This window comes from Ambystoma mexicanum, chromosome 5q (assembly GCF_040938575.1).
Source record: "Ambystoma mexicanum isolate Mex_15411 chromosome 5q, UKY_AmexF1_1, whole genome shotgun sequence".
NCBI lineage: Eukaryota > Metazoa > Chordata > Amphibia > Caudata > Ambystomatidae > Ambystoma > Ambystoma mexicanum.
Genome location: NC_090933.1, coordinates 340009402 through 340035691, shown reverse-complemented (window position 1 = coordinate 340035691; position 26290 = coordinate 340009402). Strand labels below are relative to the sequence as shown.

Genomic DNA, 26290 nt, shown 5'->3' with positions numbered 1-26290 from the left:
GTTGGACTGGGTCAGAGAATTGGCACAGACACCCCCCATCCCAAAAGGCCCACATTCATAAACACCTTTTGCAAAAAAATCTGTGACAGCTGGGAGCAACAATTTGCGTTTTTTTTTTTGGGTGTTTGCAAATTGTGCCTTTCAAAGCACATTACGCCAGCTTCATAATACGTAGAGTCCGTAATCCAGTCCATATTGACTGAGATAACTGGCCCCGCTGGCGTGCCGAGCATGTTTATAGCAAACCACCATGTTTGCCGTGTTCTTTTTCCACTCTGATCTGTACTGCATCGTTGGCTCTTAGGCCTTCCAGTAAGTAGTTATGTTAGTTTTCCTCCTCGTTGCAGTCAAATGCCTGCTTGATGAATGCCAGGGGAGAGAACAGAGGGTGGTGCAGGCCCTCACAGTGTGATAAACGGCAGTGTGAGGTGGTCGTGTAGATATTCCAAGATAATCGTGTGATAGACAATGGTGTGTTTGATCCTAAATAGGCAGCATTAAAACTTGAAACAAAAGGGCGAGGAATCCTAGTCTACGTACTGAAACCCTTCTTGGCACGGACAGCCTCGAAAACCTTCCCGGCACAGCCAAGAAATGCTTGGCATGGGCCCTGTCTAGACTCTCAGGTGGAGAGCCCAGTAAACCGTCTAACCTCTGGCTGAGGTGACCACAGGCAGCTCAGACAGGCTAAAGTAACACACCACCTGCCCAGCTGCCCAAACACCTTAGATTTAAAAGCGTGATAATCTCCTTACGCATTATGCAACCTACCTTCCAGCGAGTTCAGCCTGGGACAGGGATGCAGAAACAACGCAGGAAAGGCACCCTCTCACCGTGCGAGCGCCCTGGAACCTCATACATGGGCAGGAGCTGAGGGTGCCATGCAGCCACCTCCACCCCTCCACCTAGCCCTCCTCCCCTCTAAAATGGGGATCAACCCATGTAGATGCTGGAGGACAGGAGCATACATTCTAGAACTTTTGATTGTGCTTTAAAGTTTTGCCTTGCTTTGTTTGCCGGTGGCCATCATCGCCCAAGGACACTGTGCACAGAGCTGCAGCCGGGGAGCCTTGGAATGTTTGTGGTTGCAGCCTAGGCCAAAACCGCGTCCGTGTCCGTTCGCCTTTGAATGTTCTGGTAAGCACTGCACTGCATACCGCTTTTTGCTGCCGACACTTGCACATATTAATCTGAGTTGTTATATTGCATAGATGCAGATCATGACTTTTCCTAGCCAAAACAATAGATTATATTAAGACACTGGCCTGAGTCTCCAGAAGTGCATCAAACCTGTAGATGTGCGGTGTTTCGATCCAGTTAAGCTTGGTATAAGGAACACAGGCGGAAGCGTCCCGTCAAGGCGAGCGACACTCTAGTCCAGGACTCAGAACGCTCACCTGTGGGTGCTAGAGCGCTACAAGCTATTGTGAGAATTGAACTCGGTGTTACTCAAAGGACGACTGAACCCAGCTGGGTCTCGAGCGAGTCACTTGTAGGCCGTTGAGTGGGTCCATCACCCCACTGAACTGTTACTGAAAGAGGTCTGGTCCCGGCTCCAGATGTTTGAGAGGTGCATCCAAGCGCTTTGCGCGAAGAAGAGCACTGGTGACCGAATAAGTGGTCTATTTTGACCGCCAGGGCATGATGATGGAATTGGAGCACTTGTTTCAGCACAGAATTCTGTAATATAAGGAGAACGTTACCTGATGGGAGAGAGGGCACAGGTAATGGAAGAGGCTGTCCTGGCACATCACATCATGGATACTGACATCAGGGTTGATTAGTGAAGGCTACAGACCTGGTGCCTTGTTTAGGCCCAGGTGCCTGGCAACCTCTTGCACAGCTAGAATGAGCCCCCCTAGATCTCCTGTTTTTTTTTTAATTTATTTTTTTAGGGTGGGGCCCCAACAGGGTACGTGCACTTCCGAGACACCCCTGATTTTAAATACCACGTTGAGGGAGCTCCACGCGCCCCAGAAGGCTCGCAGCACTTGAATCACGAGATGGGGAGCCGAGCTGCGAGGCGCATTGATATCATGACCGTGGATGGGCCTTGTTTGCGCGGAGCAATACAATTGAGCAACTCCTCGCAAAGACGGGTGCAAAGCTGCGGTGACCACGCCGTCATTGCTCTTATTGAACTGCGCAGAAGTAAAAGGAATGGATAGTGAACGTGGCAGTCTATTTCCTTGGCGAGAATACGGTCTACCTACCGCACTCGCCACGTTTATTTTTTCAACATTGCCCCTCTTGCTGCCTGCCTGCCTACCTGCATGATGTTTTTTGTGTGTATAATTCTCAGGCGGAGGGGCTGGGCAAAGCTTCTGCTCGGCTGAACCGCACGGCGATTCCGGCTGCTCTGTGAGCAGTGTGTCATGTACTCGAAAGTTGTGTTATGACTTGTAAGAAGGGCGTTGTACCGAGGCTGGCCTCTTCCAGGTGACTCGCACTCTCACAAAGTACTGCTTTTGAAGTTTCTAGAATAAGGGTATGAAGAAAGTGGCCAAGGTTGATAAATTACCATTTAATTGGGTACACACTTCTAGTCCTCACGTACTTCACTAACTTTTAATTAAGGAAGCCAGGTTAGGATGTCAGAGGCGTCTTAATCGTCCATCGAGATGTGCGAAGGGGAAGGGATTTTTCATACGTGAGAATATGAAAAACCGATTTGTGTAAACATGTCATGTGCTGGGAGTTACCCAAGCGCATAAGTACTGTTCCATGCCTCTCGGCGCTGAAGCTGGACGGGTTTGGGATTCAGCTGAAGTTGGCGCCACAGGGCTTCTAAGTACTGTACGGGAAGTGGTTGGTGGCAATCCCAGAGCTATGTTATGTTCCAGAGGGAAGCCGACGTCACTGAGAATCCTCTACCTCCCAACCCAAACCCCTCTAAATTTAGAAAATTGGGGAAAAATATCCAAGCAGGATCTGAGGAGTCAAGAAGGGGTCAGAAATTAAACCTCATTTGCTGGAGAGATGAATGCTAGATTTTAATGATAAAGCCTCTACTGCCATTATTATGGCCTCAAAGTACTTTGGGAGTGAGGGGGGCTTCCGAAGACCATAGTCTGCATAAGGGTAATGGGAGGCAGGAGCCTTCGGTTCAGAGAAAGGCTACTTGAAATTGGGACAGCCTCAGACACCCGTTTATCCCAGCTTGGCATGCTGGTTGGCAGGCGGAGAGATGCCTCAAAGCTCACTGCAGGATACACAGGCATTGAACTCTTGCCCACAGGCAGCCAACTGGTAGGGTGGCCAGGGCTTGGAAAACATGTTCCCTTTTACTGCCAGCAAGCAGAAGCACACTTTTTTAAACAAATAGAAGATGTTGCAAAAATGAGGGTGGCGCAATCACAAAAAGAATAGAGCTAGCAAACCTGCACAGTACACTGTTGTTGTACTAATGTGTTTCCTTTCCTTTGGTCCAGGATCAGAGCATTAAGAGATACCAGGTATTTTAGAGCAAGTAGTTTCTTCCCTGACTTTACTATCTCAATACACTCAGGCCTGCAAATATGTCTGCACCTGGCATTTCCAAATGTGTCCCAATTTGTTAAATTTGAGGTTTGAAGAGAAGTTTGAAACAAAGGGATTAAGGTTCACTTTTGCAATAATTAGCAGACACACAGTTGTTCTGGTGCTACCAGTAAAACAGAAATCCTTGGAGTATCCGGACCATAGTCTTTGTAGTAAAACGAGTAGGGAGAAGGTGCAAAGCGGGTGAAATGCAACAGATGTACGCTTGGGGTAACGTTGAAGGGGAAAAATGAGGGTTCTGCGTGCCTGTGGATCCATTAACGCGGACCATCGATTGGGATTGCAGAAAGGAAGGTATGTTCTAAAACACATCTGCCATCATGAGGATTGTCTATGTGAAGTTGTTTGAAGAGGCAACGGGGAGTTAATAACACATGGTGTTTTGCTGTGTGATGGACTCTGGATGGATTACCTTTTCCCTTTTTTTGCAAGGCGAACTATCAAATAATAATTCAGGAGTATGAAGTCAGATGCCAGATGTGACCCCGTCCAGTATAGACTGTGTCCAAGGTAAATTTAGTTGGAGAACAAAAGGGCGGGGCGGGCTGCTCTAAATCTGCCTCAACGACCTGGGGTGGGGCCGCAGGGGCCATCAGGGGACACTGGATATTCCGGTACTGCACCATTTTTCACAGGTGATGAAGATTGCTAACACTATTTCTCCACCATCTAGTGTGTCCTCAAAAATTCTGCGTCAGTCACTTCCTTCGGGGGTACCGTGGGATCAATGCAAAGTACTGTGCGCCACTCGCACCCATCCTGGTCATTCCCTATAACAACAACCCTTTTTGTTGAAATCACCAATCCTTATATATCTAGGAACATTATTGTGCCTGGCGCCAACTCAAGGGACACGACGGGGCGAAAAAATTAGATCTGTGGGCACTCGCCAACAATCTTTGCCAATCTGTGGCACTGCCTCCACAAGCACTGTTATTCCATACACGAACATGTCTGTGCTATGGAAATCCGAGTAACCACCACTTCTCCTACCATTGCTTGGATTATCAGCATTGCCCTCATGGCGCACATCCCTGGCATGGTGAAAACTATGCCACTGTCTGTAAATGAGATGGTCATATTGAGCTTGCTGAGCAGATTCCTGCCCACCAAGTTTACTTGGGAGCTTTCAGAATATAATTGAGGGACTCTGCACCACCTTCACTCTATTTTGATCTCAACCTCTTCAGTATATGGAACCATGGAGACCGCCCCAGAGAAGCCCTGCGTGTCAAGAGTTTGGCCTGATAGTAGGAAATCTCCCTCACTGATGCATGATTTTGTGGCACCTGTGTTGACCATAAAAATGTGTTTGTTTCCTGTCTGTGCGCCCACCAAAGCTTTCCTCTTCAGGGCGTAGGATCCTAGAACTGGGATCGAGGCGCTCTCTGTGGGCTGTCCTAATTCGGGTATGTGTTTGTTTTGGGGAATGTGAAAGGGTTGTTTCCCATCATGCTCACACCTCGGTAGGGCACTATGGTGCCCGTCGGCACTTCCTTGGGTGTGCGCAGGTTACCATTTCTGTGTTGGGGCATAGTTTGTTGCGCATACTGCTGTTGTGGGTGCTGCTGTTGTTTTGCCTGTGCCCAGGGGGACCGGGGTGGGAACTGCGTGTTTGCTTGGTGTATTTCATAGTGCATGGGGGTCATCCTCAGTGTTGGCATTTGTTGTGTATTCTGGGGCTTTGGATGATTATTATTGTATGCATTATATCCGAGCCCTGGCCTGCTTCTACACTCACTCGAAACATTTCCCCACTTCCCGCAGTTCCAACAATGTAAGGAACCATTACCCGCCCATGTCTCCAAAGCCCATTCAACCCCCCCAAATCCACCCCTCCCATACTGCTGATCTCCTTACTGCCACTCCTGGGTGGGGTACTGCTGTCCACCCCCTCCCACTGCCCTGGTCCTCCTTCTGGTCAAAATGCAGCTGTTCGGACATCTGTGACTCCTGCATGCTCCCTGGCGCCTGTCTGTGAAGGTCTGGGCGCCGTCCCCTGTACAGCTGTCTTAGCAAGCTTTCTTTGTGCCAGTTTCGCCTCATTTGCCTGCAACTACTGTGCGGTTTCCCTTTCACTTTCCCTTATTTGTTTGAAGTGGTGTATTATTATAGTCTAAATTTCCACCCACCCCTTTCGCTTTAATGCCCACAATTCTATCTAGTGTCTTCTGCACTTCCTTTGATAAGCCCCTTTTGATAACGAAATAAAAAGAGGAACTGATCGGTCCCACTGGTCCCTTTTCTCTGCCCTCCGGCCCTCCACATCTGCTGAACCTTAATAATGTACTGTGCGGGGCCTTCGTCATCACCCACAGTATATTGCATAATTGATTGGTCTGTCGTGTTGGAGTACGTGTGCCGAAGCACATCCCACACCTGTGCGCTGATGTTGAGCGGTGCGCCGTCCTGCGCATCATTGTCTAACCTCGCTACTGGGTATTGTGCTTTAATCCAAATGTCTACAGCTTGATCTCCCACTAATATATTTTTCATTTCACCCACTGCAAGGAGTACACCTGCAATCTGTTTTTCAAATGCGTATATCCATTTCCCCGCCCCTGCTGTTAACAATGGGAGCACTTTGATCAAATTGTTCTTGTCCATCTGCGCCCAATGCACATACTGTGCTCTACCCACACCCTTGTCTATCAGAGGCATCTGTAGGCCCACTTTCTTCCCTTCCTTTCTTCCACCACTTCCCTTTTTCTTTTTTCATTGCCACTTCCTTCCGGCCAAACCTTACCCTCTCCTCCCACAAACTTTCCACTCGAGGTGTATTTCCGATGTCTGTTGCGCTTCCTCTTCACTGTCCTCCTCAAATTCATCTACAGTACTCCAACCTTCATCTCCTGGATCTCTACCTAAACTTCTGTCGGACCTTACAGTTCCGTACCCTGTGCTGCATGCTTGTCTGTCCTCTTTCTTCTCTATATGCACATCTTTTATTGCCATAATGTCCAATCTTAAAATGTCCCTCGCTCTCCACTCGTCTAGTCTGCTCCCCTTTGTCTCGCTCTGTGCTGTTGGCAGTCATGCTAGCTCTGCTTGTCACTGATTCTGATGCCCCTTCTAATTCCCTCTGCCCTGCACACTGCTGAGGTTGAGCGGTTACTGGAGTGGGTCTATATGGGGGTGGGGGGCTGTGGCCAGAGTGGCCACATAGTTTGGGTTGGTGTACCCCATCACTGCGAGCGCTGCCAATGGGTACATCGGTCTTGATATTCTTGGGAAATGTATGCATTTTATATGCTTGATTAATTTTAAACTTGTGCATTTTAGGATGCAATCTTAAGGTATATGTATGTGAGTATTATGTTAGCCTGTGAGGCTTTTTTTTAAGTAAGTGATTTATTTAGTCTATGTAATTTCTATATTTTATAGTCCTCTAAATGGTTTAAATGTTAAACCATATACAAATAAATAAATAGAAATAACCCCTTGTATTATGTTCGTGTCCCACCCGCTTCTGCTAGTTTGTCCCCTTCATGGGTGTGCCGTGCCCCTCCCTCATTGGAGTCTTCCACGCTCTCAATCATCTTCCATAAATCTATTCCTTTCTTGTCTGTAGCTGTTTAATCTTGTACTTCGCTGCAAGAAATGTAATCATATGCTCCAGAATTCCCTTATTATGGGTTCCCTGCTTTGTCCATGAGCGGAGACTCCCCCCGCCCCCTCTTGTTTCTGTCACCCACTGCTTATTTTCTCCCTGTTCAAGGGCAAAGCCTTGTACATGTAATCTAAAGGGGTCTCCCCTTCAATTGCAGCGATGTATGCTCTGTGAAGTGTCCTTACACTCCTAATCGCGTGCTGCGCATGCTGTAAATGTCACAACAAAAAATGAATTCTCTGTTTCCTCCTCCCCGTCAGCCCACGTTGCTTTCCCTCCCCTCCCCTCCCCTTCACACGCACCCACTCACACTTCACACACTTAGAACAGACCGTTATTCTACCAATGCCAAACTCGGGCCTTCACCTTACACAAAAAAGTTACAAAACACTAAAACAATAAGCTAAAATAACCACTACTATATACAAGCCCACTAATTATGCACGGCTCCTATTTATTTCCTTTCCCCCATTACACAATATAAGTGGTACCACCTTCTCCCCTCACTCGGGGAGGCTCCCCACACTCCCCTTTTCCTTTCCGTAATATCCTCCCTAAAAAAAAAAGCAAAAAATCACACCCACACCATACAAACGACCTCCTCCTCCACTCACTCCAAATCATACTCTTCCCTATATACCACTCCCCTACTTGTTATCACTTGCAAGTGTATACTCACATATGCGTGTTCACCCGGACTCCACCGTCCCAGGGTTCCAACAATGGTTCCGGATACTGAGCTGGCCTCACTTCACAGAGTAGACAGGAATTCTGTAAAAATAGCTCCTGCACACCTCTGGGACTGACGTGTCTGGGACTGGTCACTGCAGGTGGGGGTGGCCCCTTCTGAGAAGTGGCCTCGAAGCCTCCGTCAGCACAGGGGTTGCTGGGATCACGTTGGGGCCACCAAATAAAGTCAAGCCCCTGCACGCTCACACCAGAAAAAAGACCCAATAAACACTACCAAGGATATCAAGTATTTATTTCTACAAAATAGAAGTGCATCAGCAAAGAACTCTGCCGCTGAACGTTCTGAGCTCACTAATGACATAATTACATATAGTACAATTCGACAATACGGATTTAAGAAGCCCTATACAATACATGTAGGGCCTGCTCCATATGGGATGCCAGGCCATTGGTCTGTCTTCATCTAGCCATATTTGTCCACGTGGGCATCACTGGGCTCTTCATCCGTGGTGAAGCTGACCTAACAATTGGATACTCTGCAAAAACAATGTTATTCTATCGTTGTAACAATGCACCTGGCAGATACAGGGATGGGCTCAGGGGGGAGAGACTAGGTCACACAAACGTACATGCTTCACTCACTCCTAGACAGATCAGCTACTCCCAAGGTCCTCCATCTTTTATGGATAGCTGAAACCTGGCCAGAGTGGGGGTGGTGTTCACGCTCATGCAAAGGGTCTATTACTAACACACAAAATGTTATTCGCCGTCCATGGGCCTAAATTTTAGGATGGCTGCCGTCCGCCAAGATGGCGTTCACACCCGCATCTACCACTTAGCTTGTAATGCGTGCACTAAGGTGACCATGCCCCCTCCTCTCTGTGCACCCCCATCTCCCTTGCTCCCTGGATGTGTTCTCTTAGCGTTTCTCATTTGGTATCGCCTAGGGGTTGGGAAGACCCTCTCTCCTTCCCAACAGTTTGAAGCTTGCCACTCAGATTGGGGAATCGTTTCATAATAAATTTACTGAGTCCATTTAGTGCACACCTCCGAGTTCCTGTGCAGGGATCTGCGTGTAAACTGTTACCATAGGGCTATGAAATGCTTGTTGCTTGTACAGCGCCCTATGCAACAGTAAGGTCGCCTCACAGTATTGAGGAGCGAGGAAATCTTTCAGGCTGAAAACTAACAACAAACACCAGTGCACCCAAAGATCAGATCAGCAACGAAGGACCCCTCAAGTGACCAGTTCTGTAGTAGGGCTAAGAGGGTGACCCTGAAGATTCTTCAAGGTTAAGGTCGCTTTTAGTATGCAGTTAAAGATGCAGTCCTGAGCCAGCTTCCAAAGCAGTCATTAGGCCGAACCAGCCAACCCTTGAGGATTCCTGGGGTATTATGGAGACGTGACTCCTCTTGGGTGGATACAGAGCTCTTCTAGGAATAATCTGCATGAAAAACAGCCTTCCAACCCCATACCAGAGATGGAAATGCCTGGTTACGTTAACGGGTCACATTTGGGTGGACCCAGATAGCTTTGGGAAAGCAGCTCAGTTTACTGGACAGCTCTTCATACAGCACCGAGCAGTGTTTGGGCATACTGCGACTTGGAGGAATGCCATGGATGGCCTAACAAAACCAGAAAAGGCAGCTGTAGAACCGAGGGGTTTGTGACCTCTTCCGACATTCCCAAATGGGTTTCTAACATTAACGCTTCAGCTGTGATCTGTGTAATAATGTTTTATAATTACATGCCGCTCAATTGCTACCTTGGGAGCTAGGTTTGCACCATAGAAAAGTGTAAAAAATAAAATAAAGTGGGGTGTTTCATTGGGTGGGGTGCTTGGGGTCAGTGGTAAAGTGTCAATAAGAGCAATAATGGAGGCTTGCTTGCATTTAGCCTTGCAGTGATAAAGCAAACCATGTTTTAAGGCTCAACTGTTGAGGGGGGGGGGGAGTGGGAGGAATGTTTTCCAAATGTTATTGATAATGTACAGTGACGAAAACCCTACCATGAGTGGCTCCCACGATTTCTAGTTATGAATCGTAATGTGTGCGTGGGGTAGGGGGTGGAGGGAGAAGCCTGTGACAACGCACTGACGCTCCCTATTGTGTGTAGTTGATTTTGTTTTCCACCAGCTATTGCTCATCAATTTGTCCACCTACACAATGCACGCCGCATTAGCAAATGTTTTCTCTGCATCCAGTCAGTAGGTTGTTTTCATTCAGAACACTGGTTGTATACAACCTCTGCTATAATGCCGTGTACGTTTTTATGAGCATCACGTCCGGTTTCTCGATGCCCACTGACCTGTCCCTGTGTGGAAAGACGAACCTTAACATCACATCTCCATAACCGGGAGTGCACATTTCAGCTATTCAGTGAAGGAGGACTGGGGCTTACAGTACTGAGGTGACTTATGTCGCCAAATGAGGGTTTCCCAATGCCAACTATATTGCAGGATTTTTGTTTCGTTTTTGTAATCCTGGTCGAGCTGTTGTCCTGAATGAAGGCCTGTACTGTTCCCTTACTCAATGAGAATCCGTTAACGCCCGATATTCCAGAGACGATGGCGAGCACATTTCTCAGTCATGTTAAATGCGAGTGAGACCGAATAGCATGGGTATGTTGTATGGGAATTAAGTGAAAATGTCTTTTTCATTTTCCCGAAAATTAAAAGGATTGATTTAGAAAGACTGCCATGGATGACCGAGACGGGTTTCAGGTGTTTGTTAGTGTGCCATTGTGTATGAAAGGGGACAGTGTTTGTAGTGTGGTGGGGGCTGATGAGAAGGATTGTGGCTCACCGTATGTGACACTGTGTGTTTGTGTGTATTTGTATGTGAGGCGAGGTATCGGTTGGGTAGAGGGTAAAAGTGTGTTCGGGGGTGAAGTGAAACCCCCTGATTTCAGAGGGCGGGGAGAGGAATTGATGTATTTCGGATATTAAAGGTTAATATTCGAGATTATCACACAGATTTGTTTTGACCTCTCCTGCCTTTCCAGTGTACGGTGGGACAGCCTTTCCACCTACTTCATCTCCGTGTGTGCTCCAAATCTGGAAATATGTTGTGGTCCTGCTGTCGAATTCTGCCATAAAAGGAGTGGTGAATGGTAACGGGTACAAAACCACTGGCATGTACTTAGCTGGCCCTGTAGGTCCCTTGCTCCGACTGGTCTATAGGGCAATGCCCTAAGTGCAGGGTCAGCGTGCTAGTTAGGGTCTGTTCTTTTGCTCAACATGGGCCCTTTTTTTGTTGTCCAAAATGAGCCAGTTTGAAAAGTTATTTCCTTTGATGCTGGTAGATTTGACCAGTTTTACTGAACAAATATTCTTTAAAATGTACAATTTGCAACACATTTTTCCAAAACACTCACTCTTGGGTACTACTCAAGCAGTCTGAAATGAATTGCCATTTGCACCTTTAGTCAACTTTTTCATTGTGCCAATTTTATACCCCAGTCCGAACCTATGAGGGCCCTACTTCTGAGGCGCACTTGTACACTTTAACGAGCACCACAGTCATTAGCCTGTGTTAATGGTTATCTGGTCCCGCATGAAGAAGAATAGAAATGTCCCATTTTGGCATGCAACCAATGAGAACCCCATTTTTAAGGTGAACCAACAGGAAAGCTGGTTGAGGTTCCATGCTTCGGCCAAGGTGGAGTGGATGTGGAGTGCAGTCAGACATTATTTGGGTATGATTGGCTGTAGAACACTACAGGGGGAAGAATGAGGACTGTGAGAAAAGGAAACCTTGGCGATTGGAAGTGGCGCTATGCAGGATGACCTCTGATAGGCCACATTTCACAGTGAAATTGAAATATCATCATTATCCCATTTTCATATAAGACTTTTTGCCATATACCTTCTGCTTCTGAGCCCTTGATAGTGTTCTTATCAGGCTCATTATTCCTCGATATTGAAACCTCGAAAGAAAGAAGGGGCTGAGTTGGTACGCTAGGTTTCGTAACTGTGACGGCAGGTTGCATACAGGACTGTGAAGCGAGCTCTTATCTATCTATTCTTGCCACCTGTGAAAGGGTTATTTATTAAAATTACCAAAATTTGAAAATGGTTAACTGCAATGTTTTGCGGTCGATGTTTATGAATGTAGATATGTTTGCATCAAAATGTAACAAATCCCCTCAAAAACTGGCATATCCAGCAAATTCCAGTTAATTAGGTCACCTGATCACCCACACTCTAAAGACCTGCTAAACAAATGTTTTTCAGTCCAAGAACAGGATATCTTTTTTGAAAATAACTGCCGGAATCTTTGCAAGTGGACTATTTCTCCCTGAGGCAATCCGCAGGCTCAGTTCTTTGAGGAAGATGTTGGCTCCTTTTGGTTTTGTGGGCAGAGGAAATGGAAGGCGGGTGTCCACATAAGTTAAAGGAGCCTCGCTACATGGGCTGGCATGCTTTTTATCTCTTCCAAAGTACAACGGGCAGAAAATGACCTTCTGCTCTACGTCGATCTGCGTTGATGAACTGGGGCCAATCCGTTCGTTGCATCGTTCCTCCTGTGGTATACCTGCACCTCTGAAATCCGAAACTGTATAGCAGTCGGGTTTGGGATTCGTCAACTTTGCTTGAGTGTGACTTCAAGACGCAGGACTTTGGTCCACCGCTTCAAGATACGACTGGAGGAGCGGGGGGGGGGGGAAGGCATACTCCCTTGTGGGGCTCTTGTTAGCTAAGCCATGTCACTGTACTAGGAGCTTAGAAACAGTGTCGATGTATCTGCTATTGTTTCAAGATATGAATGAATCTCCGATCACCCAGATCTGGTAGATTTTCTAGGAACACGACTCAGCCCCTTGGGAGTCTTGTATTCTGCAATAGTCTGGCCCCGCAATGTTTAGACAGGGATCCAGGAGGTAGGAAAGTAAGGGGCCTTACTCTGGGAAGTCGAATCGCCCTCTCTAACTCAAAATAAAAACCTACTCTATACAACTCCTCCCTGCCGTTCATCCCAGCACGATTAGGAGAAATTACTTAAAAATGGACACCGAGCATTGTTTTTACCTCATAGTAGTACTAGAAATCATTCACGCTTCCTTTAAATTCCACAGTAGTGCAGGCATGTTTGTGGTAAAAATCCAGTGTATGTTGCAGTTTCCCCGGGGACAGCTCTGCACCCATGCCCGAAATTAATATGCACAGTGAAATCCAGAATTTGTGTTACTGTCTTGGCACCTTTTGTGATAAAAACCTTTCAACAGTATGTTACCACAAGGTAGGTGTAGATTTTACCATTAAGAAAACACATGAAATGCAAACACCCCATTCCAGAGCAGACGCTTTTTGGAAAAGAAAAGCTTCAGATGACAAATATTTGTATTTTTCCAGATCACGGTCCTATCTCCCTCGTCTCATGGTACCTTCCCCTTGCTAACAAAGACATCCCCTGATCCACCCCTACCAACGTGCCCTTTGGCCCGCCACACACCTTCCCGCCGTAAACCTAGTAAGTATCTGTGCACCGCAGGATCTGTGCTGGCTCTATAGGTTTTAGGCCTTTGAGGACAAATGAGGCCCCGAACACCTTGTATTATGGCTGGGTTATCCGTGCGGCCCTGAGGGAACACAATAGCATGGCTTCAATATGTAAATTCCCAATAAAGTACAGTGGCATGTGCCCGCTCTCCTAGCAGCACTACCGTCCTGGCATTGTCCTTTTGGGATTGCAGTGGTATCTCGTAGACCGGGCGCCACCTAACATGTCGGTAGGTTTTCAGTGTTTTGTTAATTTCTCAGATTTCGCTAGTAGTGTTACTGCCCTCCTTGAGACCTTTAAAACATCACACTTCCTACCCATTTAAGCTCCCACATATTATGGGTAGAAGATATCCAAAGCATAATGATATGCACAATGCCCTGCGTGGCTCAAGGGATAAAGATGACGAGTGCAAACAAGGATACGGCTTTTGGGGCATTGGACTAATTCAGGGATTTGAAATCCATCCCCATTATCAATGGCTTATTCCTAGGCTCTTAATCTCCTGCACTAGTGCCAGTAATACAATGCAATAGGTGATTTTGTGCCGTTTATGCGTGCATATGTCTCTATTAAGTCTTTTTGCAATCATTGTCAATTTCAGAATTTGATGTTTCAGATGCTTTCCAAAAACGCATTGATTTGAAAGTGTAAACGTCCTCCAATTTACTTTTGGTAACCTGTGAAGTGTTAATGAGGGCTCCACTTTTGGCAACGAGTCATTTCCACTTGTGTTTCCTCTGCTGCCACCTTATCATAGTATGCAAATAAATTATGGTGGATCATTGAGTGAACGCCTGGGGAGTAAATATTTGTTTTTAAAGTATAAAGTGGTAAATGATTCAGGATGTTTCTTAGTCATTCAGGGTGTTTGTGAGACTTTGCGGACTAGAGGCTCTCAATAGCTCATTTAGTTCATGACTTCGAGAGACTTGCCAGTCTTTTAGTCATCTCTCAGCCTCTCCTTCCCGAGTCGGACTCCTTCAACCTTCCAGTTTCATGTCTCTCCATAGGTTCCTCGGACCATAAGCCACCTCCTCCTGTACTCTATGGAATCTGCTTGCAGCGTTTAAATACTGGGTCTCTTATATAATCCTTTATAGGAATATCTCTTGTGATTGGGACGATTGACCGGCACCTCTATAAGAGATCTGATATTTAAACGCCACAAACCCATTGGAAGGAAAACACCCACTAATGAACTGAGAAGACAGAATGCCTGGCACTAGCCTACATTGTTGTTTTTGAAGAACTCACTTGTAAATATAGGAGAACCAAAGCAGATTTTCTATGTCTTGAAGACGACCTATGTTCGAAACACGTGTCGGCTGCAAGCAGACATTGGCTTTGAGCGGGCTTTGCCGCCTGACTCAGAGTAAATGATGTTAATGAAAATCTGTCACCAGTTATTGAATTCACGAGACTACCCAACTGTCACTAATATGATAATTACTATAGAACAATAAAAATGTTGCTAGCCTAGCGTGACTTTCCAATCCAGACAAACCTGTACCTATTTGGAGACTTAGGGTAGAGCCTGTTTGTTTTGGTGGTGCAGCAGGTGATAATTCATATATACACTTTATTTTGTAGAGAGCCAGCGCACACCCACCAATGATTCTACCCTTAGCTGATTTTACCCTTAGCTGTTTTTACCTGGTCCACCTATGAGGTGGTCTAGGTTGGCAAAATCGCAAATCAGTCCAAGAAGATCATTGAGGGTGGTGCCTGCGGTTAATAATGACTAATGTGTGCGAACCTGCTCAAAATGGGACTCACGAATATTGGCGGGTCAACAATTCATAAGTTCAATGACCCGTGCATATATGCGGGTCGCTTTCGGGGGGTATGAATACGCTACCTCCACCTTCTAAAAGCAGACTTAGGCCCCTGCTGCTCCCCATATTGCCCCCACCCGATGCCGGCATCTTAGAGTTAAAAACGTGTTTTCTATTTCCAAAACGAGCGCTAGAAATAGAAAAATAAGTTTAACATGACCCGCTGACCTGCAGATTCTGTTACAAACTCCACTAGTCCAGTGCAGGAAGTTATGAGGCCCTATGCTGGCTTGACAGCAGCTTGATCCTAATTGATAAACCCTGGCTGAGCCTCAGACTTTTCTGAATTAATTTCTTTAAAAGTTTGAACGCTTGAGGAAACTCTGACCAGTTGTCCATGATTTAAGCGAATAACAAAATTTCGATTTCGAAATTACAGAATGCGGCAATGCCGTATTCAAAATCCACGCATCAGTCAAATCATGTTCCCCCTCCTGCCCTCCTTCTTACCTGTTGGTGGCACACTTCAGTGTGTGCTGCCGACTCCCCTGTCTCCCTGCAATGCCAACATGTTTGGGGGATTTATAATTCGGGAAGCATGGGACACCCCCGCAAACCCTGCTTCCCTGGTACCATATTGTAGATTTGTTCAAAATGTTTGTAGAGCCAAAATTCAAACAAATCTACCATTCGTATTTTTCTGGTTATTTATACGGACTCAAACTCAAACCACCCAACATTCGTGTAGATCTACTACTCCCTGAACTAGTTCACCTAGCACTAACCGCAACTGATCAGATCGCTGATATGTGTCACCTTTTCATGAAGGTGGTGCTCTAGCAGGGTTATAATAACGACATTTGCTGTCCAGATAGCCCCTGGATTGGAAGGTTCATTGATTAAGAAGCTAATATTTTTCCTGTCCACTGTAGCATCGTCTTCAGTGTTTTGTGGACCTATGGCTGGGTGTGCACACACACACACCTCAGGGCTCCTTTGATGATCCCTGAAAGCACCAATGGATCCAGTTTTGGTCTATGAAGAGGTCACATCTCAAACATGTAAAGCTAGGGAGAGAAATGATTCACCAGGAAACAAAGGTAACAGCGGTTGGTGCGCATGCTTCAAAAGTGGGAAAGCACTACCTGGTGTCAAATAGAAAATTGCACCCAACAATCATTGCTCGTTACTTCCAAGCCAACAGCGGTTTCAATGATGACTGACGTTAAGAAAAAAAACAGTACTCTATACCAGCTACAGAGGAGGGATGCAGGACTACTGTTTAAGAAAATACAAGGTTAATAGTTGGAACAGGCTCCATACCAGCAGTGCTTTGCCTGGTTCCTTTTTGTTGGATGAGAATCTCATCAGGAAATGTATCATTAATCTTAAAAGAGAGATGGTCTCTTTTGGCCATTTTCATGGCAGAAAAATGTGTGAGCGCAGTTCCTTTTTTCAGGACTTGACTTGAGCTTGCCTGGCCACAAATAAAAATAATTGAAACATTTTCAGGCAGGTAAAGGCATGTCATCGGTTCTCTTGACACTTTACACATATGTTAGCATACAATCAACATTTTGCAAAAGGTTTTGTTGGCCCCATACACAACTGTAAAATGTGGACCGTCTGAATGTGGCACAAATATTGAAGAGGCCACAGGAATCGGAAGCTAGCCTCAGAGGAGTAGGCACGCCTTTAAAGCTGCTATGATTATCATAATCCCAACTATATGAGTGATGAAAATAAAAACAAATTCACAAGGCAAAAAAAGCAATAGGCAAAAGGGGGGTCTGCTACATTAGCAGAGGTACAATTTCACTCTGTGGCACCGGTCCAAGTCCCCTAGTTGTTGCACAAAGGCGGACAGGCAGGGTTTAGGTGGGTATGTATGTGCGTTTAACAGGTTTTTGTTACGTGATCTACACGCAGTTAGATTGCAGCACTCACACTAAGGAGCACACCCAGATATCGTTGGCTGTATCCTGCACAGAGGCTGCAGCCCCTCTGAAGCCCTGAACACCGAGTGCATTTAAAAGCAGTTTTTGGTATAAAATCACCTGTTTGGCTTTTCGTTTGCCCTAGGGCTTCCCGATTCCCTCTCCCAAACCACCCTCCACCCATCCCATGAACACTGATTGTGCCTAAGGCCTACAGCAAAGCCCCACTAGCGGTTAGTCTGCTCGCGTTTGATCTTCCCAGGCATTTCCAGCAGCCCACAGCCATCCTGTAAGTGTTTTGCACAGAGGCTGCAGCCCCTCTCAAGCTCTGAACACACAGTGCATTTAAAAGTACTTTTTGGTATAAAATTACCGATTTGGTATCTGTTTGCCTTTCCCCCGGACCTCTTCCTGATTACCTCCCCCTCCACCCAGCCCACGAACGCCAATTGGGCCTTAAGGTCTACTTAAGAAACCCTCTCAGGGCACCCCAAGCCCGTTGCAGCCCCTCAGCTAAGGGCACCTGAGGCCAAGAGCAGCTCCTAAAGAAGCAGCTCCAGATGGTGTCTGCCGGAGAACCAGGAAGCCATCAACCAGCAGCGACAAAGTAAGTGGGGTGCAGACAGAGGGCAGAGTAATCACTGCGCCCTACACAACAGACCCACCACACTCCTATTTTATCTTCCCCACCATCAAATAGCAAGTAGCCTGCATGTACCCACTTCTGCTTAGCAACTGTTGCCCCCACATAGACTTACAGAGTTGTGAACTATGTTGCCTAGCCATGTCTTGCATCAAGGAGAACTATTACATAGCAATATCTCACAACTAGGTAGACAGTACTCTTGAGTGCGCTAATTAGCCCTGACAAAACTGTGATTATTAGCCTGCGTCACATCTAGACAGAAACGTGAAGATTAGCTTGCGTCATATCAATGTAAAGATTAGCTTGCCTCATATCTAGACAGAAATGTGAAGATTAGCTTGCCTCATATCTAGACAGAAATGTGAAGATTAGCTTGCGTCACATCTAGACAGAAATATGAAGATTAGCTTGCGGCACATTTAGACAGCATTGTGAAGGTTAACTTGCGTCACACCTAGACAGAAACGTGAAGATTAGATTGCGTCACATCTAGATCGAAATGTGAAGAATAGCGAAGATTAGCATCCGTCACATCTAGATAGAAATGTGGAGATTAGCATGCATCACATCTAGATATAATGGTAGAGATTGACATGCACTGCATCTAGATTGTGATGCCATTAACCAACCCTACTGAAGGTCTTGCCCCTCTGCGTGCACGTGTCATGCTCAGGCCAGACACAGCCATGCCTATAGGCACAGCTAGCTGCACGCACTTGACTGCACTGTGACACCAGTACGGGCTGTGCATGGTCTCACACAACAGCGCATGGTGGCAACCAACCGAGGGGCCCACTTGGGCATTGTGGGTGGTGTTGGCAGAGCTGGTCCTGGCAACGGCACACCCCAGCTCTCTTGCTTTTCTCCTGCTCAGTCCTACTGGCCCATCCCACCCTCTTTCCCTTTCGGATCCACTGGAGAGCCGGGGGACCACTCTGGTGTAGTGATGGTGCGCAGTGTAAATATGCTTTAACATTAACATCATAAGGACTGTGGTGTTCCAATTAATGTGCACCTTAGGTGAAATTTATGTGAAGCGTGTGTTCTTGGGACAAGATGCCCTTGTACGTACGTTGATGGCTAGGAGATGTGCCATTAGTGCGCCCCATCCTGACCTTGCAACTTTAGCTATCGTCACTTGCGTGCTCTGGGCTTTAAAAGGTCTTCCTAGTCACGTTTCTACAGTATTTTCTTATTGTATAAGTGCCTAACAAGCAAACAATGCATAAATAAATACTATAACTACTAGATATTCCTGGTCCTCCTCATCCGATGACCACTGGGCAGTGATCCTTTCTTTTAACAACTTTATATGTAGCCTTGCATTTGGACCTAAGGGAATGCATCCTGCCATTTGCTAACTGTTCATTCCTCACAGTGAAAAAACCCGCGAACGTAACTCTGAAAACCTCAACTTTCCACATACAATTCTCACACAACCACTTCTCTGCACAGCAGTCCCCAAGTACTTCACCACATTGCAACAACAAACACATATATCCGTACAACAGCAGTTGAGAATTCGCACCAACCCGGAAAAAATGCAGCTGCCAACAGGACATCACAAATCTCACTTTCTTATTCCCATTACACCCTAGTAACCTAATGCTCTCCCCTTTTTTTCACACCCTCCTTTTCAGATCCGGCAGAGCGCCTGGGGACCATTCTGGTGGTGATGGTGCGTGGTACAAATACCTTTTAACATTAACAATATCGCATGCTGTGGGAGGGGCGAATGCTAGACTTCTTTGAACCAAGGAGACATGCCTACCGTCGTCCCATTAAACCTGAAAATCCAATTTTAAGATGACAACCCAAGCACATTGGATAGGTGGTATACTTGAAAGACGAGGAACTGGGGCTTCCGGATATTAAACCGTGTTGCTGAACTACGAATGTAAAGGGCCTAGTCTTAGTGCACAGTGACCTCAGTGATAACATAGGATGAGGCGTGAAAACAATTTGTTTGCCAGACTGTGAGAGAAGCAGATATTCAAGCTTGCTTAAGGAAGGAGGGGTAAAAAAGTACTTTTGATATGTTGCAAACCATGGCCCACATGCTGTATTGGCTGCTTCAGTAACATCTATTGCATTTCGGATACACGGTCTAATCACTGGGAAACAGTTTAAGTTTCTCTTCCCGCAACTTCATCAAGCCTAGAGCGTCAGCTTGCACGCAAGGCTTACTCTGAGACTGGCGTCAGAGAGGCGACCTCTCGTGCTACTTGTTAGATGTGAAAACACCAGAATGCCCGGTCCAGCCGATAGAATATCTTGAAAGTTCCTGGAAATGTGCAATCGGCTTGGTACAATAGTTCACGCGAGGCATTTCTTCCTGCATCTCATCTCCACGAAAAGCACTTATTTACAAAAGGGACGTGTGTGTGTGTGTATCCATCTTCGAGTCACATCGTCTCCCTGCGGCAAATGAAGGCCTCGCTGCATCATCGCTATTATTTTGCATTTGAGCACAACAACAAACATGCCATTTCCAGAGAATGTGTGCTTGCGTTCATCCACCGCGCATAGAATCTGTTTTCCCTGAATTCGCGTGAGCGGCGTTACCTCTAGTGACATCAGTAATAGTCTCCTGCAACCACTTTTTTTGTTGACAGGTCACATTAAACCTCAAAGCAAAGGCAAGCAGATATTTTATTTGGAAAAGCTGTAGATACAACTGTACTTAATAGCCAAAGAAATGTTTTGAAAACATGTCGGAATCCGTGTTTGCACGCAACACAATGTGTAGGTCTTATTTTAGAACAGATTAGTGGTGAGACACCAGTGGCGTAACTTTGCTGAAAATGTTGGGGGGGGGACATAACATCTGAAGAAAAGGTGCCCCAGCCAAATGAATGGGGACAAAATGGTGTGCCATGAAAGTTGGGGGGGACAAACACCCCTGCCCCCCCTAAAATTACGCCCATGTGAGACACGCAGCCACTTTAATACAGGGCATAGTAATGTGTGGTCACTTGTTAAATTAGCCGGTAGAGGACTATGATACGGTGTATGCGATGTGCCCTTCTATCCTCATCGGAGCCTGCTATATTGTAGGCTAGTCCTCTTCGGCAGGGTGGAGGTTATTGGGGCTTTTAATCTGTTTGCGTCTTCTGGGGCCCAGTACCACTAGCTACGGCTTTGGGGCTTGCAATGGAGCTTGACATCTGCAGGGGTGACTTTGAGCAGGCCTGGACTTTGCAGGTTTGTGTACCATTTCCAAAATGTTTGCTAAATTCATTAAATTGCCCTCCTTTCAGTTGGCTTGGTTGTGTGACAAGCCAACCTGGTTGGCAAGTATTCCCCTCCGTTCAGGTGCCCACCTAGCCATATAAGTGGGGTCCTAGCAGGAAAGGAGTCCTGTTGCAACTCTTAAACCACTAAGGTTGCGTCTTCAACCACTAAGGTTGCCGTATTGTTGGTCTTCGCTGTGTTTCGATTATCGATGTTTAACCACATAGATGTACGCGAAGTGGAGGTTTTTTCTGTCTGCTCTTTTTGTTCCTCCAGGGAGCCCTCGGGCTTCTGTGTTGAGCCGAGAGATGGTGAGCAACATTGGGAAGGGTTGACTGCTTTAGTACCCCAGAAAGGATCAAGGAGTGGGTCAACGCCTCAATCCTGATTGTTTCTCCCATAACACTGATTACCCCAGATAAAGAAAATGGTCCAGCAAAAGATCCTGAGGCGAACAGACTTCCCTATAGAGAACTGAAAAGCTCATGCGGCAACCGAGCAGAGCAACAGATGGATTGAGCAACCTGCACAATTCGTGGTGCATCGAAAGAGTTTGGCCACATTTTTGGATAGATTCATACCTGCAAGAATTACTAATCTCACATAAAGCTATCGAGAAATCCCTCCACAGACTGAGCAACGTAAAGATGCTCCACCACCCCAACAAGAGACCAGGATATGGCAAGCAAGATCCTGTTACTTGTACATTTTAACAACCATTAAGGCGTACATTCTGGCACGAATAATGGGGCATCATTCACAGCAACATGCATTTTCCCTTTTGTTTAATGCTCTACCTCGACTCCTGCAATAAAACAGTCTTAATCCCTTGGAAAAACAGATACCAACAGCCAAAAGAAGCATGGGAGAGTAAGAGGCATGGGGGGCGTAGATAATCGTAGAAGAAACTGATATTCTCTTGTCGTTCATCTCCCTGTACAATTAACCCATGAAAATTCACTTTCAACCTGCCAGTCGAGGCATGCCCTTTTACCAATAGAATGGCAAACAGCAAGAACCTTTTTACAGGAGGCACAGCTCACCAATCCAAAGATGAGGGACAGAAAGGTGACATTGACTGACGTTGCAAAGGCCCAATCTTTAATACGTATTCGCAGAATGAAACCATCTAGGAAATGTCCCTTGCTCCTTTGCAGCTATCCACTGCCAGGAGTGCATCACTGATCCATTAGTCGAGCGGTGGCAAACATGTCTCATGGATCTTTTGCGCAACGTTGGATGAATGCAGCAGCTAATGTTCACCATGATGACCAGGTGGCAGATCTTTTTGAATAAACGGCAACCTCCAGGAAACCTTGCAATTTGGTGGCCTCTATTTAAGCAGAGCACGTAAGTACAAATGGCTTGGGTCAATTTGCAAGTGGACCACATATTGTGTGATTTTGGCAAAGCCATGAGCGATGGCAACATGCCTGATGGACTTGTATCCCTACATCTATATTCTACAAATATGGTACTTCGAAAGTTACAATACAAGTACAACCACATTTTTCTCGTACTGTTAGTCTGTCATGGAGCCTGGTTTCCACAGAGACTGATTTTAACAACTCTGCGCCGATATCAGGTCAGCCGCACCATGCAGAGAATCGACTAGCCAACCAGACGTGTCACATTGGCATAAAATCTCCTCCACCCACAGAGACAGAAAGGGGACATAAGAGTGGATAGGTATTTATAGATCTGGTGATATAGAAGCATATCAATATTAGGAATAACTTGAGACACTGCCAAGGGCCCAGAGAAACAACTGTATGCGGATGTAGGAAATGTGCACCATAATGTCAGTATGTCAAATCGCGGAGCAATAAAGTCCGAGAACAGCATGAGGCGTGGAAGTAAGTCTGGGAGCCCAATGGCAAGCGGATGCAAGTCCAACAAACCTGTCCGCATGCAAGCGTGGAATCCAGTCCAATGGCGGTGGAAGCAAGTCGGAACGCCCCATTTCACCCGGACACCAAAACGAGAACCAAAGTCTTGGGCTGTCCTACTGGGGTGCAGTACAAACACTACACACTCTTAAGCTACTCCCTATATTTACAGTGGACTGGAAGCAACCAGCGCAAGCGCTGTCATCAACCACCTAAATGCCCTTACTTCTGCTACATCTCTTCTAGGCATCACATAGGATGCAGAGATGGCACAGAATTCGAATACAGTTGGGCTTTGTCCTATCTTGTTGGGCAGAGCTTTCGTTATAATTGCAGGACATTGTCCAGGGCGTTATGCTGTAGGTACCTTCTGCCCATAAAATGGGGGAGCTTAAATTGGTCGAAATGGTGATGTTTTACGTTCGAAAAAAAAGAGCAGTAACGCTACTAGCGGAATCTGAGAAATTAACCAGCAGAGGGAAAAGGAAGGAATGCGTGAAAAGCATAGTGCGACAGTCGGGGCGGAGAATATGTAACTGGTGTACAAAAGGTGCCGACGATACATGGCAAAAGGACAGTGAATAAGATGAACCGGGATTCTGAGATAGTAAATGGAAAGGGAAATTGCATATCCTCAACAGAGAAAAGGAAAAGATTTAATTTGGTGTTGTTTCAAGAACCAGCAGCGCAAAGCGAGTACCATGTAAAGAGGGGCCTTGTCTCCACGAGACCTCTGGAATCCCAAAAAGGAACTGGTAAGATGCGACTGCTGTCAAGAGAGCAGGCAAGCCACAGTACCTTGTAGGGAGCGCACAAATTGAAGCCACTCTCGTGTCCCGTCAGGGCCGCAGGGATAACCTAGCCATAAAGAAAGGCGTCCAGGGCAGCCTCTGATGCTAGGGGTGGAGTTAACCGGCCATTTTCTATCGGATTCTTCATGACACTAAAGACTGTGTTCCTACATTACATAAGTGAGGGCCAACTGTTGACCATGAAATCTTACCAGCCCACAGAACATATGGTTGATATCAAGTGGTATGGCAACAGGCCGTGCTTTTTTGCTTAAACAAGTCTCCAGCAGTATACATCACAGTCTAGCCGAGTCTCAAACCCTTACATGGGTTTTATTTTTGGGAGCATGCAAATGGCTGCAGTGAGTGGTATAAAACCCAATGTCATAACATATACACTAGTGAATTTGGGGCATCTTTTTTATTATTACATGCAGTTGGACAACCCTATCTAGTACTGAAAACATCTATTATTTGTATAGCCCTCTTTAGGAAGGTCCCTCTCATATGCAGGGGCGTTGTCTCATTAACAGATCATCGTTGGGTGTTTAATTTTTGTGTTTACATCAGAAGCTAATATCGATCAGACCAATATCCGAACAAAGTCTAAGCAGCGGGGTCCGTTTTGTTTGGAAGTACACCTCTGTTCAAAACAATATATTTTTTATATTAGCTTTTCTGGATGTATATTCTGCCTTTGACCATGCTTCTCCAAAGAAATGTTGTCAAGCCCTGTTTGTTATATGCGATATAGAATGTTGTTACCAGATGACTCCCATGCTACCAGGACAATGTACTCCAGTACTGGTTTTTGTTTTTACTTTAGTTTTCCTTCTGTCTGAAGAGTCCAACACGACAACTCCCAGAAGGCAATTGATGGGAGTCTTCTGGACTGGGCAATCTATGTTAAATGTTACACAACTGACACGTTGAGTTAATTAGGTGGTGGTCTGTATACCCACTGGAATGAAAATGATTAGCACACTTTTGCACCAAGATCTTTTTTTCCAAACAAGAGAGCTTGAGGGTCATTACAAGGTTGGTGGTAGCCATGGTGCAATTAGCACCATGGCTACCCCCTTACCGCATACCGGGTCCGGGATCCTCAAATGAGGAATTACCGGGCCATTCCAACCTTGGAGGACCCAGTAATTCCTGATTCAATGAACCCGGACCTGGTACCTCCCCATTCCCATTTGACCCCCCCATAGGGCTCAATGGGAGTAGGGAACATGCTAATAACTGGCCCATTATTAGCATACTGGTCCTTAAGCAGCTCCCACTAAGGGCGCCTGGTAAAACCAGCCGCCCTTAGCGGGACCCGCTAAAGAACCTCGTAATGCAACGGTAACGGGTTTACGGCACCGGCACCATTACCGGCGCTGTTAACCCCTTACCGCCAAGGTTCTAATGACCCCCTTTGTCTTGAAAGTCTTTCTGCTCTCTGCTCTATGCACAGTGATGCATTCTGTGTAAAAGGCTCGAATGATCCGTCCAGTACAATTGTAACAAAATATATTGTCCCTGTTTTAGCAAAGTCACTGGGGCTAGTTTTCAATTTGTAAGTAACAAAAACGTTGCTATGAGTAACCATGATTTAATATTTACTTACTAATAGCAAGTCAGGAGTAACATCTGTGTTAATCAAATAGCCCTCCAGGAATAACATTAGAATTAATCCTTGTAACTTCTTAGTGAATCAGCCCCTTAGGGTGTCGCAAGCGTGCAGCCACATTATTTCCTGGAAGGCCATCTTAGGTTATGAAGTCGGGGTGAATATGCATATTGTCAATTGTGCATATTCAGGCTGTAATTAATTGCTTGCTCTCTGCCCCAGTTTCATGCTCACATGTTTAGGGTGCCTGTTAAATCTTGTGTCCGAGTGATTCTCATCTCCCCATAGCTCCCAGCTCACACGCTTTTGGAGGGTGTCACCTGCCTTGTAAACAGCGGACTCACCCGCCAAGCCTCCAGCACGCCCATTCATTTCAATGGGCCTCTCACCCGCCAAAACTAAAATCGTGTGTTTTCACCCAACTTTGCGACACAAATGGTTGAGAGCTATGGTTGCCTTTTCTATCCAGCTGTGAGCTCAATTACCTGGTGAAGTGTCAAACGGGCTCTGAGAATGTGTTTGGGTGAGAAGAAATATATAATGCATGTGAGAGCGACATTTGACTATATTGCACTTTTTATTTCTGTTTCTTCGACCGAAAAACCATTTAATCAATGGATATCAACACTATATTGCCACCTATCTCCCAGAGATGAAGCTAGTAGCCATGCAGTCTATCGTTTCACCGCTTCATTTCAACTTGGCCTTCCACGTTGGTTATCGAGCCTCCACGTGCATGCCTTAGTGAGCAATTCTCCGGAACGCAGGGACTCAATTGCACATCATAGCCAGAGCATTGGTAAAATAGAGGGTAGGACACCGGCCAGGGAAGAACACAGCCATGAGTGCTGGGTTCGAGAATCACCACTGATGCTGCCAGGGGAAGAACACCGCCATGACTGCTGGGTTCGAGGATCACCACTGATGCTGCTTTTAACTATTTTAAAACGAAATTCTGTTTTCCCCATTTAACATGACATAAAATAATGACACTATTACAGCGAAGTGCTATATGTTAAATCAAATATTTGGTAGAGTGGTTTTGGCATGCTTGCAAG

At 46.1% G+C, this 26290-nt stretch overlaps 1 protein-coding gene across 4 annotated transcripts in view; it reads left to right on the top strand.

The window, feature by feature from the left end:
- LDLRAD4 (low density lipoprotein receptor class A domain containing 4) overlaps positions 1-26290 on the top strand; it is a 411417-nt gene that overhangs the window by 209566 nt on the left and 175561 nt on the right. Inside the window, exon 1 of one of the 4 annotated variants that reach the window (XM_069620818.1) lies at positions 817-1137. The exons of the other annotated variants lie outside the window; for them this stretch is intronic. The gene's annotated coding sequence lies outside the window, so the exon portion shown is untranslated. Of the gene's footprint in view, positions 1-816; positions 1138-26290 lie in introns of those variants that run through there. 4 annotated transcript variants of the gene reach the window in all.